Genomic DNA, 18,963 nt, shown 5'->3' with positions numbered 1-18,963 from the left:
AAACTACCAAAGAAGTGCAGCAGCTTCTTCAGGGCAATGACTCTGTAGAGCCTTTGCGACTAGAAGTCCAAGATCCCTTTTTCCAACTTAATTCTAATGCAGAGAACTAATCAAGAAAATTCTAGTACTCTTGCCAGAATTTATCCTGGGTATAGGGTAAGATTTCATCTAGATAAGTCCTAACTTGGATTTATTTATTTATTTATTTTTAACATTTGGAGAATTTTAGCTGAAGGGAGGAAGGCAAGGTATTATTGGCAGACATGTTGTTGTTGTTAAGTGCCATCGAGTAGATTCTGACCCATAGAGACCCTGAACAGGGTGCCCAAGGCTGTAAATCTTTATGGGAATAGAAAGCTTCATCTTTTTCCTGCAAGGCAGCTGGTAGTTTCAAACTAGTGACCTTAAGGTTTGCAGCCTGATTCATAACCTAGGTGCTCAATAAATAACTGCTGGCTGAGGAACCAATGAAAAGGTTGTGAGTTGTTTTTATTTTCATTTGGGGTTTTTTGTTTTGTCTTATCCTGGTTGTTGGGTTGTTTACATAATGGCAAGGTCAATTTCCTTGACACTTTGGGATCACGACAGAGGGGACAACTAAAATTAGAAATAGGAGTGAGGTGGTAAAGATGATGGGATGGTAGAAGAGAAACCCTTAGGTAAAGTAAATACTGGCTACAATTCCCTTCTTGCTGGGAAACCTAACAAAACAGGTCAAAGAAGGAATTGCCCATACTATAATATGGTAACTAAGTTCTTGAGCTCTCCCAAGAGATTCTAATCTTCTGAATACCCAAACCAATGCAAACCCAGTGCCATGGAGTTGATTTTGACTTAGAGCCACCCTACATGACAGAGTATACTGCTCCATAGGGTTTCCAAGGCTATCGAACTTTACAGAAGCAGACTTGTCACATCTTTCTCCTGAGGACCAACTAGTGGGTTTGAACTGCTGACTTCTCAGTAAGTAGTCAAGTACTTTAACCACTGTGCAACCAGACTTCCTGTCTTCTGAATGTTGTTGTTCTTGTTAAGTGCCATCAAGTGAGTTCTGACTCATAGCAACCCTGTATACAGTTTCGAGGAGCAGGTGGTAGGTTTGAATTGCCAACCATGTTTATCTTACAGCATCACACCAGGACTCTATCTTTTGAATGTTGTTGTTAAGTGCCGTCAAGTTGATTTCAACTCATAGCGACACTGCATAAAGTTTCCAAGGAGCAGCTGGTGAGCTTGAAACACCGACCTAGCAGTTCAAATGGCTTTGCAGTCTGACGCATCAGCCCACAGCGCCACACCAGGACTCCAATCTTTTGAATAAGAACCCTCAAATATTGTGCTGAGACTACTTTCGGGCACACCAGAGGCAGTATATTAAGGCCAGTGTTTCAAAAGAGACCACAAGGTCTCTGCTGAGAACACAAGGACTTACAGCACCAAACTGGAGGGGTTTTCTCAAGGAAGACATATGATTTGTCAATGACTCAGAGGAGCTCTGGTAGCATAGTGGTTACAAATCAGACTGCGAACTGCAAGGTCAGCAGTTCAAAACTACCAGCTGTTCCATGAGAGAAAGATGAAACTTTCTGCTCCCATAAAGATTTACAGACTCAGAAACCCTGTACAGGGTCACTATAAGTTGGAACCAATTCCACGGCACACAACCACCACCAGGTACCATCTTAGATGTCCTGATTTTACCTTGCTATTGTAAGAACCAGGGGTCATTTGATGACATAACAGAAGCAATTTTTGAAAATAATAAAACAAAGAAGTAAAGTTAGTTCAAGTTTTCTGGTGTGATTTGCTGCCACTGGGGAAGTCCAAGTCAAACACTGTACTAGAGTTTGAAAACAACAGGGTCATCTAAAGACCATTCCTTGCATTCATCCCAGGTCAACAGAGGATAAAGATCAGAGTAATCAGGGCTGAAGTTTCAGAACATGATGTGATTACGATGGTGTTCACTCTGTCATGTAAAGCCTTCCCAGTTGGCATGGGGCATTATGAAATTCCCTTCCCTAGGCATGTGGAACTTTTGCCATATGAGAGATTGGTGGGACATCCCCACAGCCTGACCTATTACTCTGTGTTCTCATAAAATGAGTATGGAGTCCTATATTCCCCTTTCCATAAGTGAAGGGAAGCCTTGTCTAGCCCCCACAGGGCCAGGAAGGCACCAAATGGGAAAAACACACGGTCTTGTGTAAGAAGATACTTACACTAAATTCCTTAAACAAATTAGGAGTTGTTCTGCCCTGGATCTCTATCTGCCAGGAGGACTGGAGTGAGACAATAAAAAAATTAAGCCTGTTAATCCTACCTAGAACTGCCCAAGACTACTTTAGGCTGAGGACACAGATGCTCAGCCTTCAGAGATGCATATGGGTGCATTTTGTTAATCCCCATCACTGCGTGTCAGGGATAACTGATCTATGACTAAAAATAGTGTGAGGACAGCAATACCAGCCATTTGGGGCTGAACTGAGGACACAGTGGAAAACTTGACAACAGCAAAGTAGAACCTTTCTGGCCCAATGCCATGGGCTCAAGGGCAAAAGCTCTGGGTTCATCTGCTGGGGAAGCATGATTGACAGGCTGGCCTCCCAAGAGTAAGTTTCAATGGTGGTAATCTTCAAACATTATTGGGCACCTTCTGAGAGCAGGGAAAAGTAGTTGGGACTGAGGATGTAATGATATAAGATGTGGCCCTGTTCTGGAAAAAACTTAACAATTGAATATTTAAGAGGGGTGTGTGAAATAAAATAAAACAACTCTGCTACATTTTATGGACATCTGTCTGTAACATTGTCTTCTTCAGCAGTCATAGTAATAGGAAAAAAAAACGAATAAAAACCAGTCTAGACTATACATGCAAAGGTTCAAGCCATAGTAGGCCTTGGTGTGATTCTTTGGGTGCAAAGGAGAAAGAGGAGAGGCAGAAAGAGGTCTTAAGGTCACATTTATCAATTTATCCAAATGAATTACATTTTATTACTCTCAAACATGACTGTCAATTCTTGCTGCATCCAAAGAAAACGCTGGCCATCAAACATTTACCTTTTAAAATATAGAATCAGTGAATCTCAAGATTTCTCCTCTATGTAATTATCACTTATACTATATGCCAGATATTATGCAAATCGCTTGTTTTTTTTAAAGATTGCCTTAAACACTTGTTATAGTTATCCCTCCCAAAGACCATTTAATAGAAATGTAGGCATTGCTAGGTAGTCTCCAAACAAAGAAAGATATGCCATTAGAATGGCAACTGCTGGCCACAAGACAAGGTCTCCTTGGGACACTTCTTAGCCCATTTGGAGTCCCAAACATCACTAATAGTGTCTAAGACACTCATTTTGTTTCTCAGAGTACACAATATGGGGTACTCTAAGTAATTGGCTTCAGGCTGCAAATCTCATAAAGTGATAGATATATAGCTTCCTTAAGCAAATTCAAATTCAATTCAATGAAAAATGGCACATTTTAGTCCTCAAATATTGAGTTACTGTTGTTGTTTTTAGTGCTGTTGAGTCGGTTCTGACTCATAGGGACCCTGTATCGTGTTTCTGGTAGGTTTGAACTGGTGACCTTGTGGTCCACACTCCAATGCTGATCCTACAGCACCACACCAGGTCTCCATCTTCCAAAAAGATGGGAGAATGGTAGTAAATAGTCTGACTCCAGTTTTTGATGTTTGATTACAAGCTTTCAGTTTCAATCCTGTCTCTCCTACTTCTGCTTCCTATATAGGCAAACAGATAGGAAAACCTGGATATTTCCTCCTTTGACATCAGCAGGAGGGTTGAATCACACAAGCCTCTGCCCATATTTGTGAACCCTCATTGCACACAAAAGTCCCATATCAGTCCACTGTGGATTGACACAATCACAGCAACAATAGGCTCAAACATAACAACAAAACATAGCATGGAACTGGACTGGGCAATGTTTCAATCTATCATGCACAGGGTTGCTTTGAGTCAGAACTGAAGTAGAACATGGCATCAGGATTAGAGGAAGACTCATTAACTATCTGTGATATGCACATGATACAACCTTGCTTGCTAGAAATTAAGAGGACTTGAAATACTTACTGACAGAAATTAAAAACTACGGACTTCAGTATGGATTGCACCTCAATGTAAAGAAAATGAAAATCCTCACAGCTGGACCAATAAATAATATCCTGATAAATAGACTAAAGATCAGAGTTGTCAAAGATTTCATTTTGCTTGTATCCACAATCAAAAAAGTGAAAGAAGAGGAAGACTCCAATGAGATGGATTAATACAGTGTCAGCAATCATGGGTTCAAACGTCAAACATAACAACAATTGTGAGGACAGTGCTGGACTGGGCAATGTTTCATTCTGTTGTTCATAGAGTTGCTATGAGTCAGAAATGACTTCACAGAACCTAACAAAAACAACAATTTTCTGGCTAATTAACCCAAAATAAGATATTTGATCTCTGTGCCATAGTTTCTATATTAATGGAACAAAGCTAAATAATAGTATGTAAACATCATAAAGTTTTTAAATGACAATCACAGTTTGCCTATGAAAAACATTAAGATAGTTATTGGCAAGTGTTGCTGTTATTAAGTGTCATAGGGTTTCTGAGGAGCAGTTGGTGGTTAGAACCCCTGACCTTACAGTTCAAACAGACCTTGTGATCCAATGCAAGTGCTATGTATGTGTTATGGGTGGTGGTGTGCTGTGGAGTCAGTTCCAACTCATAACTACCCTGCATAGATTTTCCGAGGCTACAAATCTTTACAGAAGCCGAAAGCCTCATCTTCCTCATGTGAAATGGCTGGTGGTTTTGAACTGATGACTTTAAGGTTAGCAGCCTGACTCATAACCACTACGCTACCAGAGCTCCTTATGTTACCATTGTTGTTGTTGTTGTTATGTGCCGTCGAGTCGGTTCCGACCCATAGCAACCCTGTACAGGGTTTCCGAGGGTGTAAATCTTTACGGGAGTAGAAAGCCTCATCTTTCTCCCGCGGAATAGCTGGTAGTTTCGAACCGCTGACCTTAAGGTTCGCAGCCCGATTCGTAACCACTACGCTACCAGAGTTCCTTATGTATGTGTTAGTAATGCTTATTATTGTGATTGTTGTCATTACTGCTGATGGTATCATTATTAGAGTGAAGTACTGGATATTATCTAACTTGTGGCCTTGACGTCAACCCTGTGCTATTTATCAAAAGGGCCCAGAGTGATTTACCCTCTTAACCTTCACTTTTTCCTAAAGATGAATCCCTTGAATTAGATATGACTGGTTATGCATTCTTCTTTTAGACAATAAACTCCTAAGTACCATGACAACCCCTCTGGAACTTTTTCTAACTTGCTCAGAGTTCATTACAAATTGTGTCTCAGATGTGATCCAATAGCACTACCCCATTACTGCACTGGAGTCTTGATGTCTTTGTCTTTTACTTCCAACATTCTAGGAGCTTCTAAAGGGCAAGAACTATGCTGGCTCATCTCTTCATCTCTGTATGCCCTTCTATTTTTTTTTTGTTTTTTCCCATTGTGAAGCAAAGTAAAGAGAGCAAACAGAACATTTCACTTTCATATATGCTGAAATTGAAAGCTTCAAGATTTGTGCATACATTTTCACTGGAGGATATTCATCATGCAAGTGTTAAATTAGGCCTGGAGTCTCAGGGAAGGGTGGGGGTTAGAGTGTGGGGACTTAAGGGTCATTTGTACATACTTATATTTGAACTGATGAGCTATTAAAAGAGAATTGGGGAAGGGTAAGAATAGAAACCTAGGGAATCTGGACTTTTGATAGTTCTTGCTATTTGTCTCCACAGAAAGACATTGCTTCTTCTCCCCAATTCCAACAGACTCAACCTTTCTCTAAGCTCTGGGACCCATTTTCACCTTAGGGGGGAATTTAAGGAGCTGTGTATCATTTCTAAACATCCATTAATCTCTGTAGTTAGTCCAGTATATAAACCAGGACTGGGAAAGGGGTTTATATCTTTTTCTCCAAGATCTCATCCTGTTTAGTAATTTTCTCAGAATCCCAATTCTGTTCTATGTTAGCAATGATAAAGTCAGGCATAAAAATAACTAGAATAAATCAGGAAGAAAATATATATCTGAGCAAGATACCAAACCTAAATACATGAGCCCAAAGAAAAGCAATGGATATGGAAAACAGTAATCAGACTCAATTCCTGATCTATCATAGCAGAAGGAATAGAGCATAAATAGAAGAGTACTTGGGAGCTCCCAAAGTCAAGAGCCAACAGCATTAACCAGTATTGCTATACATGTGATTAATCAGTCACTCTCATACCCTATTAGAGGAAGTATTTTGAGGGATAAACCTCATGGAATTTGGTTTCTTGATTTGAAGGTTTAGGGTCGCAGTTTCATGAGACATTTCAGTTAATTGGGCTCAGATGGTGTTTATTACTTATGTTCTATCTCCTAATTCCTTGTGTAGTGACTGGGATCTTAAAAGCTTTTAAGCAGCCATAAAAAGGTACAATTGGCCTGTATTATCCTAGTCTTTGTTCTGTTTGAGCAACAGAGGAAGAAGAGGATTCAGTAACAGGAGTATTAAATGCAACATTTTACTGATTGCGTCTATGAACAACTGCCTCCTTTGCCATCAGACCAGAAGAACTGGATGGCACTTGGCTCCCATTACTAGACACATTGATTCTATAGAAGAATCCTGATCAAAAGGGGTAGAGGGGCAGGGTGAAGAAGAGAATTTCAAGCAGATTCTCATGGAATCCCGACTTCCTGGAGTCATTGAGGCTGGGTGAATCCCTGAAACAACAACCCTGAGATAATCTTTAAACCTTAAACCAAAAATATTCCTTGAAGTCTTGTTAATACCAAACAGTAGTTTAACTATTTAAGGATGTCTGCCTTGAACATTGTGATCTTCTATGATCTGTTTACACAGGATTGACAATAGCAAATTGAAGGATCAGATAAGACAGGGAGTAGTGAGTTTAAACTAATAGGTAGGCAAAAGTTGGAAAAGGAGGGTGAGAAAAGTTGCACAACATTAAGAATCTAATCAAAATTCTAAATTGTACATGTAAGGATTGCTGAATTGGTGTATGTTCTGCTGTGCATATTCTCAATAACAAAAAATAAAATGAATTATTTTGAAAATAATTTTTACACTTGGATTTTCATTTAATCCAAGGAAATTAAAAGGTCTTCAGTATCAATATTGAATTCATAAGAATAATGGTATAGAATGAGAGGAAGAGGAAAATCCAGCCAATTGCTGAAGTTATATAAGAAAGCAGACAAGTCACTGAATGGCTTTGAAGAACTTAGAATGTTCCTTCTGCACATACCCTAACTTTTTTTTTTTTTTAACCGCATCTCCCAAGACTGCTCAAATGTGTTCTCTTTCAATTTGGCATCCCCGATCATCCTATTTAAAAAGGCATTTATAACATTCCCACCTTTCACTGTCTCCCCCTTCTAACATATAATCAAAATCAATGTATTTTTATATTGCTATCTGATAGTAAGTTCCACAAGGGTAAGAGTTCTTGTCTATTTTGTTTACTACTAAACCTTAAAACCTAGAAGAAAGTCAACACACAATGAGTATCAGTTTTAAAAATTATGAGAAATTATGAAATATTCTGATTCCTGGGTGGCAGCCCTGAATCCAAATAGACTTTTATTTTAGAGGAGGAGAAGATAGAGAAGGAGACTCCCCAACAATGATTTGATTAAAAAAAAACAAAAAAAACCCTGTTCATTCTTGACAACACAAATGCACAAACAATGGCCACATGTGTGTGGATTTAGCAGATGAATAGTGGTTAGCTGAGTAAAAAGATTTTACTGAGTTACTTCTGCCACATTTCTCCCCTGAGCCTAACTCTTTCACAGGATGTGCATTCAGATTCACCCTAGAGAAAAAGGATCTACACCCATGAAAATCTTTTCCATCCACAGCCCTTCCTTTTAACTTTGTCTGGGTTTCACTTCCCATCCTTACATCTTGCAGGTCTTCTGAGGACCAAGAGGCAGTCTCTCCTTCATAAATTTCAGAATACATGCATAAATTATGACCTTGAGGCTGAAGCTAGCATGTAAATCTTGACTAAAAACTACTGTAGTTTGGTTGAGGGAACACCATCAACTATATAGAAAAATAATTCCAAGGTTTGAAAATCCTACAGGATATCTGTGAGTCAGAATCAACTTAATACCAATGGGCTTTTTGGTTTAGGGACAGTCTAATTGATGGACCATGTGGACTTTAATGCTTCCTGTTTGTTGTGGAGGAAAGAACAGTTTGGAGGTGGTTACTGGCAAATTTGATAGAAACATATGTCCATGGAGTCAGGTTACTCTTATCTGCCAAGGGAGTATTGACCTTTCAAGGTCTAACTGATTCATCCAATTAGGGTATCAGGTGAGTAAAATAAACAGACCTGTTAAGAAGAGGCTTTAAATAGTTCATGGAAAATCCCTTTGTCTTTTCATTTTGATTTTCCACAAACTTTTTGTACCCCTTGTATTTAACTATCTTAACAGTAAACTTAAGCAACTTTTGGTGATTACTTCCCATCACTAAGTGATTGGGCAGGGGGAATAAGGTATTCATCTGGAGTCAATTCAATCATGGAACACTGTATAAGTGCAGTGACAGGTTAAGTTTCCAGGTCAGTGACATCAATGATAACATCCCACAAATTTAGTTTACTTGCTATATTTCTATAAACATTAAAAGGCACTGAGGAACCAGGTTGAGCAGTTTCATTTATATATGGGAGATTTTATATCTGGGTTTAAGCCCAGAAGGGCAAGTCTATCTGCATAGGTGATTGCCAAGAGAGTGAAAAACAGACCAGGATAGTCTGAGACAGAGGTTTATTCAAAAGGGAAACTTACAGACTGGGACAGCAGTACTGCTCCAGTGGTAGCCAGTTGAACAGGCAAAATTCTGCACCAAAGGAGCAGACTGAAGCCCTTTTATACCAATGAATAAAAATGTATACATCAAGCTATGCATGGGTGGTGTACAGCTTGGGAGATAAAGGGAGTTGTGAGGTACTGGACTGTTTGCCCAGACATGGTGGAAGGTGGGTGAGATCATGAGAACAGGGTATTCTGGTGGGCACAGCAATAGGTGAGATGGGGGAAGGTGGCCAAGGAAGAAATGGCAAACAAAGTAGTCAAATAAGACTGGAAGCAAATAAAGCAACTGCTGATGTGGCTACTTTGAAGTGTTTAGCTTTTTTAGCTGACTTTGCAGTTCAAACCAACTTTGCAGTCCAGTGCTTTAACCCACAGGCATTCTACCTATTTAGTAGGGAATGAGTTTACATTGTTCCAACAAGCAACTATGGCACTGTTGGCAAGCCTCCACAATTTGTTTCATGGAAAGGAGGAGACCCATCTTTTTGACATGGTCCTTTGTGCTCAGTCTTTCAATGTAGTCACTCAGCAGGTGCGTGTTGTATGACACACAGTTGGGACAATTAATTAACTTGAGCATTTTCTGGTGGAGTGAGGGGACTATGTGCTGATACATGGAATGCTGTAATATCCATGCCCTGGGTGCAGGCCTAAATATCTTTCCACAACTCCATTCCCAGAAACCTCAGTGGTTCACTAGCCACTCTTGTTCTCCCCATTGTGTTAGCCCCAATATTAGTCCTTTGTATATTCCCCAGCTGTATGTGCATAGGGCTGGGCTCGTACATTGTTGTTGTTGTTAGGTGCCATCGAGTCGATACTGACCCATAGTGACCTTACGCCTAGCAGAATGAAACATGGCCTGATCCCGGGACAATCTCACTACTGTTGCCACGCTTGAGTTCATCGATGCTGCCACTTGGCCAATCCATCTAATTGGGGGTCTTCCTTTTCACATTTTGAGTGCCTTCCAACCTGGAGGGCTCATTTTCCGGTACTATATCTGGCAGTGTTTCTCTGCTATTCATAAGGTTTTCAGTGACTAAATATTCGGAAGTAGTTCATCACTCTTTCTTCCTAGTCTGTTCATCTAGAAAGAAGCTCATCTGAAGCCTGTCCACCATGGGTGACCCTACTGGTATTTAAAATACCGGTGGCATAGCTTTCAAAATCACAGCAACTCACAAGCCACCACAGTACAACACACTAACAGACTAGTGGTGCTTGTACATTACTACCATCCAAACATCCCTTAACTCAGCCCACTGACTACTCTGCCCTATACCTTGATCAATCCACATACCTTCCATGGTGGGTTGTATAGTCACTATGCATCACCATGGGGATTGGTTGCCTCAAACTGAGCAGTCCATGTACCAGATTCCTTCAGGGATTTTCTCAATGCCTTCAAGGATGTGATTCTTTTGTGGTCGTGCTTCCATTGAGGGCAGCTGGTATTTTTCATCAGTGACATAGGTCCAAGCATTTGGTGTGGCTCAGCATTTAAGGGGCTGGTCAACAGGACATTTCTCTGTTACAAATATGCATGTCATTTGGCAAACACATTGATCTGAGCCACACCCAACTGTGGCTTGACAAAAATTCTTGACCAATCCCTGTGCAGGTTAATGCATTCACACTGTTACAGGGGTCCCTTTTGTAATATCGTCTACACTCTGTAAACTGTTATATATGGTACAAACTTGTTTCTCTAGAGAGCTGTACTGAGTTTCTGCACCTTTCCATAGCTGAGACCAAAAACCTAAGGAAATATGTTGACTCTCTTGCTGTTATCACAGACCCCAACCATATCCTTCTGGATAGTTGACAACAGCAAATTCACACACTTGTCCTACTGCTGTGGTCCAAAGAGGCTGCATTTGCTGCACTGCAAACTTGGCTGCACTGAATGCCTGTCCCACCTCAGTGCTCCACTCCTAAGTTTCCCCCTTTTTGATAAGGCAATGTAATAATGGGTACAAAATCTGAACCAAGTGGAAAATAAAGGATCCCCCATACCCCAGTATCCCCAGGAATGTTTGCAACTCCTTTACTTTGGTAGGGCAGGGGTAATCTCTCACCCTGTCAATGATGGCTTTGGGAACTATTGTTGCCTTACCCAACCACACAACACCCAAGAATTTGACAGATAATCCAGAGCCTTGCAGTTTGGCATTGTTGGCAGTCCATCCTCTGGATGTCAGGTGTGACACTAGTTGTGGTGCTACTTGTTGAAACAAAGGAAGAGAATCACAAGTTAGAATGGCATCATCATTATAAAGGAAATGAACTTATACCACTTTTCCAACTCCCAGCCAACCAGCCCTTGGCATACTGTGGAACTGTGGAGACACCAATAAGGGAGAACAATGAAAGTCCAGTGCTCTTCATGCCATTTAAAGTCAAATGGTTCTTGGTTTTCAGGAACAATGCAATGCTAAAGAAGACATTAGCTAAGTCAAGCATTAAGTGATAAACACTCAAATGCCCCCTGAGATCATTGAGGAGACAGGCACGGTTGGGTACCACCTTGTACAAGGGCAGTATCACTTTGTTAAGCACGTGGTAATCTATAGTCATGCATCAGAATCCATCGGGTTTCCATAGCAACCATATTGGACGACACTGAGTGGGTCTGATAATCCCTACTCGAGTGAGTTCAGCCAGAGTAGCGGTCATTTTTTGTGCAACCCTACGCCACAGTAAGTGGTACTGCTTGATATGTATTATCCAGTAGGGCTGAGGCAAATGAACTGGCGTCCACTTGGCTCATTCATGTATAATGGACTTAACCACACAAATTCACAGGTGGAATTCTCCCGCAGTGATCATGAGCACCGTTCCCTCCAATAGATCCATTCCAAGAATGTATTCCATTCAGCCGGCCAATGTGGGAAATAGGTTTTCTGTCCTAGAACCATGACCCAGTTTATCCATAACCAGGTGGAGAAGGCTCCAGCAATGGCAAATACTGCTGTGACTTTCTCGAAGTCTCAATTGGCCACATTTTGGCATTGTGCCAAGGTGGAACTGCTTCCTTCAACCCCTGCTGAGATCCTTATAGCTATTCAGAGACTGATACAAATAGTCAAGAGTGTTAAAACTGGTCACTTCAAACAGCTCACAGTTGAGGACGCTCTGCTGAATGGTTTGGTGGCCACTGAGGTATGGGTGTGTTTTTATATTGGTGAGATCATAGGCAAGTGTGACATCATTGGCTATGATGTTTGAAGACAAATTTTTACCCTTTTATTATATTTAATTTATTATTTGTTGTTGGACCATATGTGATCAGACTGTTATCTGAATAAAATAGATAATTATGAAATTTTAAAAAAGAATATATTCCAGAAAAGGTGTGATGTATATTCTATATTGTTGGGACTAGCAGGGTCAACATTACCTGATATACTTTGACAGTGATGCCCCAGTACCTGTCTATAGCACCAAGTAGCTCTTGAAATCAGTGGATATTCCCATGGATCAGAGGGCACTTGGCCCCAGTATCTACTTATGCTAACAGAGTCTGTGTGTTCTTCAGAGATCAATTGATAGTTGATTCTATGTGAAGCCTTGAGTCCCATGATCACCTTTGTATTTGACGCAAGGAGAACTTTGGCAACACTCCCAATCCAGGGATATTGGCATCTCCCATCCCAGGGGTACACTAAGGGTGGTAGGCTCTTAAGAATCCTTCCCTTTGGTGAACTGCTACTTCAAGCAAAGTTTCTTCCACAACTTTAATAAGACTGCATTGGGCTGTTTGTCCATTTTGTCTTAGGGGGTACCAGTAGCAAGCAAGTCAACCCACAATTGCTTTTTGGTGACTTAGACTGACCCTTTTTGTTTTCTATCGTACTTGCTCACTCCCCTCAATACTTCTCTGTATCCCCCAGATCTGCCGCAGCCTGAGCAGCCCAGGTCATTGGCTGTCCCACCATGGGGTTTAATATAGACACCAGAGCTACTCATCATTGGTTGGGAGCTGATTGTAAAATAACATCCTTCATACCAGCTGTGAGCATTTCATTATTGGGGTCCTGATAATTCTCTGCATATACAGCATGCTTCATCCCAGCTCTCTAATCACTTCCTGCAACTTCTCCATAGATGTTCAGCATGTCTACTGAACAGCTGTCTCCTTCATTCTGCCAGGCAACATTACAGGCAGCTATAATGTTGCCTAAAAAAGGGATACCACCTGAACTTCATTCACTGCAGCAGAAAGATACTGCTGCAAAGTGGGCTGGGTGGTTACAGATGCCATCTTAGACATTTCCAGGCCAGTGAATACTTTGTCTTCTGCCCCCATATCCCACTGAAGAATAGGCCAAGCAGGAACAGACTTTCTCCCCTTTTGCCGATATCAGGTGGCTAACTCCACAAGTTTATCAGCAGTGTAGTCCTACATGGTGATGTGCTGCCATCACTCAGGGACCAGCACATCAGTAGGGTCCCTGACAGCTGGACACGGATGATGCATTTTAATTTTGGTAACTAGGACCAGTCATGATTCTAGGTGGGGAACCTCTGTTCCTCTCCTTCCAATCCTCTACCTCTGTCTGACTCAGTTGAGGATTCCAGTGGGCCCCATATTTGGATCCCAATCTGCTTTCATAATTACAGTGTGCACCTGCTGATTGGGTAGGCACCTCCCCTTTCCTTTCACAAGGTGCCAAGCTGGGGTTTCTACAAAAGAATCTATTGTTTGGAGGCAGGTAATCAAAGTTTCAGTGGTGCTGTCCTATGTTACCTGTGCTTCCTTTTCTAAGTGCAACTCACCTAGTAGCACAGACAGACATTTCTGCTTCAATAGTGGCACAAACAGCACACAGCAAGGGCCAGGCAACTGAGATGACTAGCGCCCTAGTATCATGCATTACTATCAAACTCAAAGCCCTAGTATCGTACATTACTTATCAAACTAAAATCCCTACAGGTGTTTCAATAGTCCTTATCACGTTCTCAGGACATCCCCATACTCACATGCTGGTCCCCAACTGTGCCAGGAGACCAAACCTGGAGGCCAATGGAGTCCATTTCCCTCCTATCTTGCCCTGATGCTCAGATGCTTTTTGGTCTCCTGGCTGGCTCAAAAATTGGGTTCAAGCCCAGAAGGGAAAATCCTTCTGCATAGATGGTTACCAAGATACCAAAAATCTGACTAAGAGGCATCGATTGATTCAAAAGGGAAATTTACAGACTGGGACAGCAGTACTGCTTCCAGTGGCAGCCAGTTTGACAAGAAAAATTCCACATCAAGGGAGCAAACTAAAGCTCTTTTATACTAAGGGGTGGTGAACAAGTTGACTATGTCAAGCTGTGCATGAGTGGTATATAGCTTGGGAAGAAAAGGGAGTCCTTAGGTACTGGGCTGTGTGCCAGACACTTGGGTGAGATCATGAGAACAGCATATTCTGGTGGGCATAGGAACAGATGAGATGGTGAATGAGATGGAAGGCAAAATGGCAAAAGAGCAGATGAGGCAGACTGTTAGCAAACAAAGTAAACTGGCCATTTGGGGGCATTTCATTTTTGTCCCTACAATATCTCTGAATAATTTCAAATTGTTTTTGCATGTCATCACAATTGGTCCCAGGGAAAAGTACATCACAATGAGTCAGCCCTCTGGGTAAAAGGAATGCCAGTTTCCCAGAAGGAAGGGAAGTTGAGATCTTCTCTAACAATAGCTCTTTACAGCTTATTTGGAGTTTTCTTCTGGAAATTCTCAAAACATAGGCTGAATTTTTATATCTGTAATGTTGTTACTGCCCTTAGACAACTAGCTTTAATAAAAAAAGAAAATGAAAATTCATTGCATGTTACCTTTACTCTAACCACTGCGGTAGCTATTTTACAAATGTAATAGGGTGATTATATGGAAGTTGCTGCTGAGAAACCAAAAATCAATGGATTCCAATTTCCACAATTTGCAACGGCGATATTCAAAAACTCTTGCAAGAGTCACCTACATCAGCAATATACAGTAAAACCTGTGGAAGCCAGAACTTGTGTAAGGCAGAAATCTGTCAGAGAAGGAACATGAAAGTATTTTCCACTTAAAGGAGAGATGAAAATGGTAAGACTACATTCTATTAGAGGCAGAAAACTTGTGAGAACTGGAAAAACAATGCAGTCCTGTTTAGTTCTGGCGTTGTTGTAGTTGTTGTTAAGTGCCATTGAGTCGGATCCGACCCATAGCGACCCTGTACAGGGTTTCCGAGGCTGTAAATCTTTACGGGAGCAGAACGCCTCATCTTTCTCCCGCGGACCCACTGGTAGTTTCGAACTGCTGGCCTTAAGGTTCGCAGCCCGATTCGTAACCACTACGCTACCAGAGCTCCTTTAGTTCTGGCGTAGTGGTTACGAATTGGGCTGTGAACCTCAAGGTCAGCAGTTTGAAACTACCAGCTGTTCTGCGGGAGAAAGATGAGGCTTTCTGCTCCCGTAAAGATTTACAGCCTCAGAAACCCTGTACAGGGACTCGCTATGAGTCAGAACCGACTCCACGGCATATAACCACCACCATTACAGGTTTCACTGTGAAGTGTCAATAATATATATAAGTGAAAAAAATGTTTATATCTTAGTTATCTAATGTTGCTATAACAGAAATACCACAAGTGGGTGGTTTTAGCAAGCAGAAAGTTATTTTCTTTCTGCTTGTGAGGCTGGACATCCAAACTCAAAACACTGGCTTTCGGGTAAGTGTCTCTCTGTAATCTTTGAGGGAAGGTCCTTGTTAATTTTCACCTTCCAGTCCTAGGTTCTTGGTGATCTTTTGGCATGTGTCTTCTCTTCTGTTGGTGCTCGCTTGCTTAATCTGCTTATACCTCAAAAGATATGGATTTAAGACACACACACAAATCCATTGCTATAGTCAAGTCAATTTCAACTCATAGTAACCCTAGGACAGAGTAGAACTGCTCCATAGGGTTTCTGAAACTGCACATTTTTAAAGAAACAGACAATCTCAACTTTCTCCCATGGAGCAAGATGGAGTGTTTGAGCCGCCTACCTTTAGGTTAGTAACCCAATTCTTCACCTGCAATGACATTAGGGCTACTATTGAAGATATGTCGGACAATAGTATCATCTCATTAACATAAAAGAAACCCACTTCCAAATGAAACAAATACTCAGATTCACTGCCATTAACATAACTCCAAGCCATAGTGACGTGCAGGGGTTCTGAGGCTGGGAATCTTTACTGGAACAGAAAGTCTTATCTTTCTCCCATGGGGAGGTTAGCTATTGTCCTGCTATTGTCCTTGAATTTTAACTATTGTCCTGCTCATTAATAATCCAGTACTTATCATACAGAACCACTGGGGGTCATCTAATGAGCTCCCACCCACACACTCACTCACTGCCACTGAGTCAATTCCAACTCACAGTGACCATGCATAGGGTTTCTAAGGCTGCAAATCTTTATGGGAGCAGAAAACCTCATCTTTCTTCCATGGAGCAGCTAGTGGATTTGAACTGTCAACCTTGTGGTTAGCAGTTCAGTGCTTATCCTAACAGCACTACACCAGGACTCCACAGAGTTAGATTTTACAACAAATATTTTTTTTGTGGATATGTTTAGGTCTATCCCAGCCTTTGAAGAGAGCTGTGCTATATATCTCTATTTCCCTCCAAGGGAGAGTGGAGTATTAACAGCACTCCATAAGCCCAAAACTCTAAAAAGACCAATAAAAATCACAAACCAAACCCCTTGTCAGCCTCATAGCAACTCTGTAGGACAGAGTAGAACTGCTTATGGAGGATTCCTTGTAGGTGACATAAAGGCTTGGTGTCTAAGCCACACCTGAGAAATACATAGGAGAAGACCGAAACAGAGTGGAGGGCTGCAGTGTCGAAATTACTTGGACTCCCAGAGTCAGGGCAAAAAATGTATGCATTTCTGTGAACAAGATGACTGCAGTAAACTGGAGAGGACTGCCTAGCAGGCCAAAAGTCCCTCAACAGCAGGGAAGGGAGAGATAAACTAGATGCATACTTCATGTATTATACTTCACTTTATCACACTTCATAGATACTGTGTTTTTTACAAACTGAAGGTTTGTGGCAATCTAGTATTGAGTGCTAGATCTTGGACCAACTATCAACACTCATGGAAAGCAGCAGTCAAGAAATTAAACAATGCATTGCATTAGGCAAATCTGCTGCACAAGACCTTTTTAAAGTGTTGAAGAACAAGGATGTCAGCTTGAGGACTAAGGTGCACCTGACCCAAGTCATGGTATTTTCAATAACCTCATATGCATGTGAAAGCTGGACAGTAAATAAGGAAGACCATAGAAGAATTGATGCTTTTGAGTTATGGTGTTAGAGGAGAATATTGAAAAATGCCATGAGCTGCCAAAAGAACCAACAGATCTGTTTTAGAAGAAGTGCAGCCAGAGTGCTCCTTGGAGGCCAGGATAGTCAAACTTCATCTTTCATACTTTGGACATATTGTCAGGAGGGACCAGTCGCTGGAGAAGGATATCATGTTTGGTAACGTGGAGGGTCAGAGAAAAAGAGGAAGACCCCCAGTAAGATGGTTTGGCAAAGTGGCAGTATCAATGGGCTCAAGCGTAGCAACAATGGTGAGGCTGGCCCAGGACTGGGCAGTGTTTTGTTCTGCTATGCATTAAGTCACTATGAGTTGGTACCAACTCAATGGCACCTAACAAAAACAACAGTATTGAGCACAATTTTTTCCAACTGTTATGTGTTTACTTTGTTTTTGTGTCACATTTTTGTAATTCTCGTAATACTTTAAACTTTTTTATAAAGTTATTGCATACATAATAGGCTACAATATAGTTTAGACATCACTGTTCTATTCACTGGGAAATCAAAAATTCATGTAGTTAATTTTATTGTGATAGTTATATTATTGTGGTGTGGAACCAAACCCACAATATTTCCTAGGTATGACTGTCCTAAAAGCCATGTAAGAAATTAAATACTAATGCATAACACAGGATCTTTAGGTAGGAAAATCCTAGCAAAGGCTGTGGCTGCAGGTCACCAAAGAATTCCTTAAAGCACTCAGAAAAGGAAGAATCCATTAAAACATTTTTCTGATCCACAGACAGCTAAGTCTAAATCGTATTGGTTTTCCTACACCTCTTCATTCTCCTTGCTGATCGTATTGGTTTTCCTACACCTCTTCATTCTCCTTGCTGTTCCAAACATGGGAAAGTCAAGAGCCCTGGTTGAAAGTTTAAAAGTTAGATGAGGAAAGGAAAAAGCAGCTAATTACATGTCCTTCTGAGACTGACTGCATACTTTCTCTCCAAAATGGTCTTCAATACAAAAGGGTACAAGCATCCTTTTAAATAAAGTTTAACTTTGATTATTATGTGTCTCTACAGATTATTCCTAAACACTGAAACTGTAGTTGTTACTTTAAAAGATATACCAGAGAAGGAGCTCTGGTAACATAGTGGCATATGAGTTGGGCTCCTAATCACAAGGTCAGCAGTTTGAAATCTACCATCTGCTATATGGGAGAAAGATGAGGATTTCTGCTCCCATAAACTTTTGCAACCTCAGAAACTCTATACAGGGTTGCTATCTGTGAGTTGGAACTGACTCAGTAATACACAACCAACACCACCACAACCATCAGAGAACCAATTGGTGTAGTAATGTGAATAATGGCCCCCAAAGATGACCATATCCTAATCTCTGGAACCTGTAAATATATATATATATATATATGTGTGTGTGTGTGTGTGTGTGTGTGTGTGTGTATTTATTTTTGTGTGTGTGGTGGTAGGGGTAGGAGTAAGCTGTTAGGGTTAGGCTAGGTCTAGGCTGCACTTAGGACTTGTTAAGTGTTAGGATTATGATTAGGGCTAGAATTAGTGTTCAGAGCAGAAAGACTGGACACCAGGGCCAGAAATAAGGCTTGATATAGTTTTGGAGTTTTTTGGGTTTTTTTTTTAATGTTATAAAGTGTCATTGAGTTGATTCCAACTCACAGTGACTATGTAGGATTTCCAAGAAGTGGCTGGTGAGTTTGAAC

The 18,963-nt window shown here is 41.0% G+C and overlaps 1 pseudogene; it reads left to right on the top strand.

Annotated features, from left to right (window-relative positions):
• The first annotated feature begins 11,855 nt into the window (after nucleotides 1-11,855).
• LOC102836813 lies at nucleotides 11,856-12,167 on the top strand (annotated as a pseudogene).
• Nucleotides 12,168-18,963: the final 6,796 nt, after the last annotated feature.

This window comes from Chrysochloris asiatica, unplaced genomic scaffold (genome assembly GCF_000296735.1).
Source record: "Chrysochloris asiatica unplaced genomic scaffold, ChrAsi1.0 scaffold00042, whole genome shotgun sequence".
Classification (NCBI taxonomy): Eukaryota; Metazoa; Chordata; class Mammalia; order Afrosoricida; family Chrysochloridae; genus Chrysochloris; species Chrysochloris asiatica.
The sequence above is the reverse complement of the archived record's forward strand: the minus strand, read 5'-3'. Positions and strand labels throughout refer to the sequence as shown.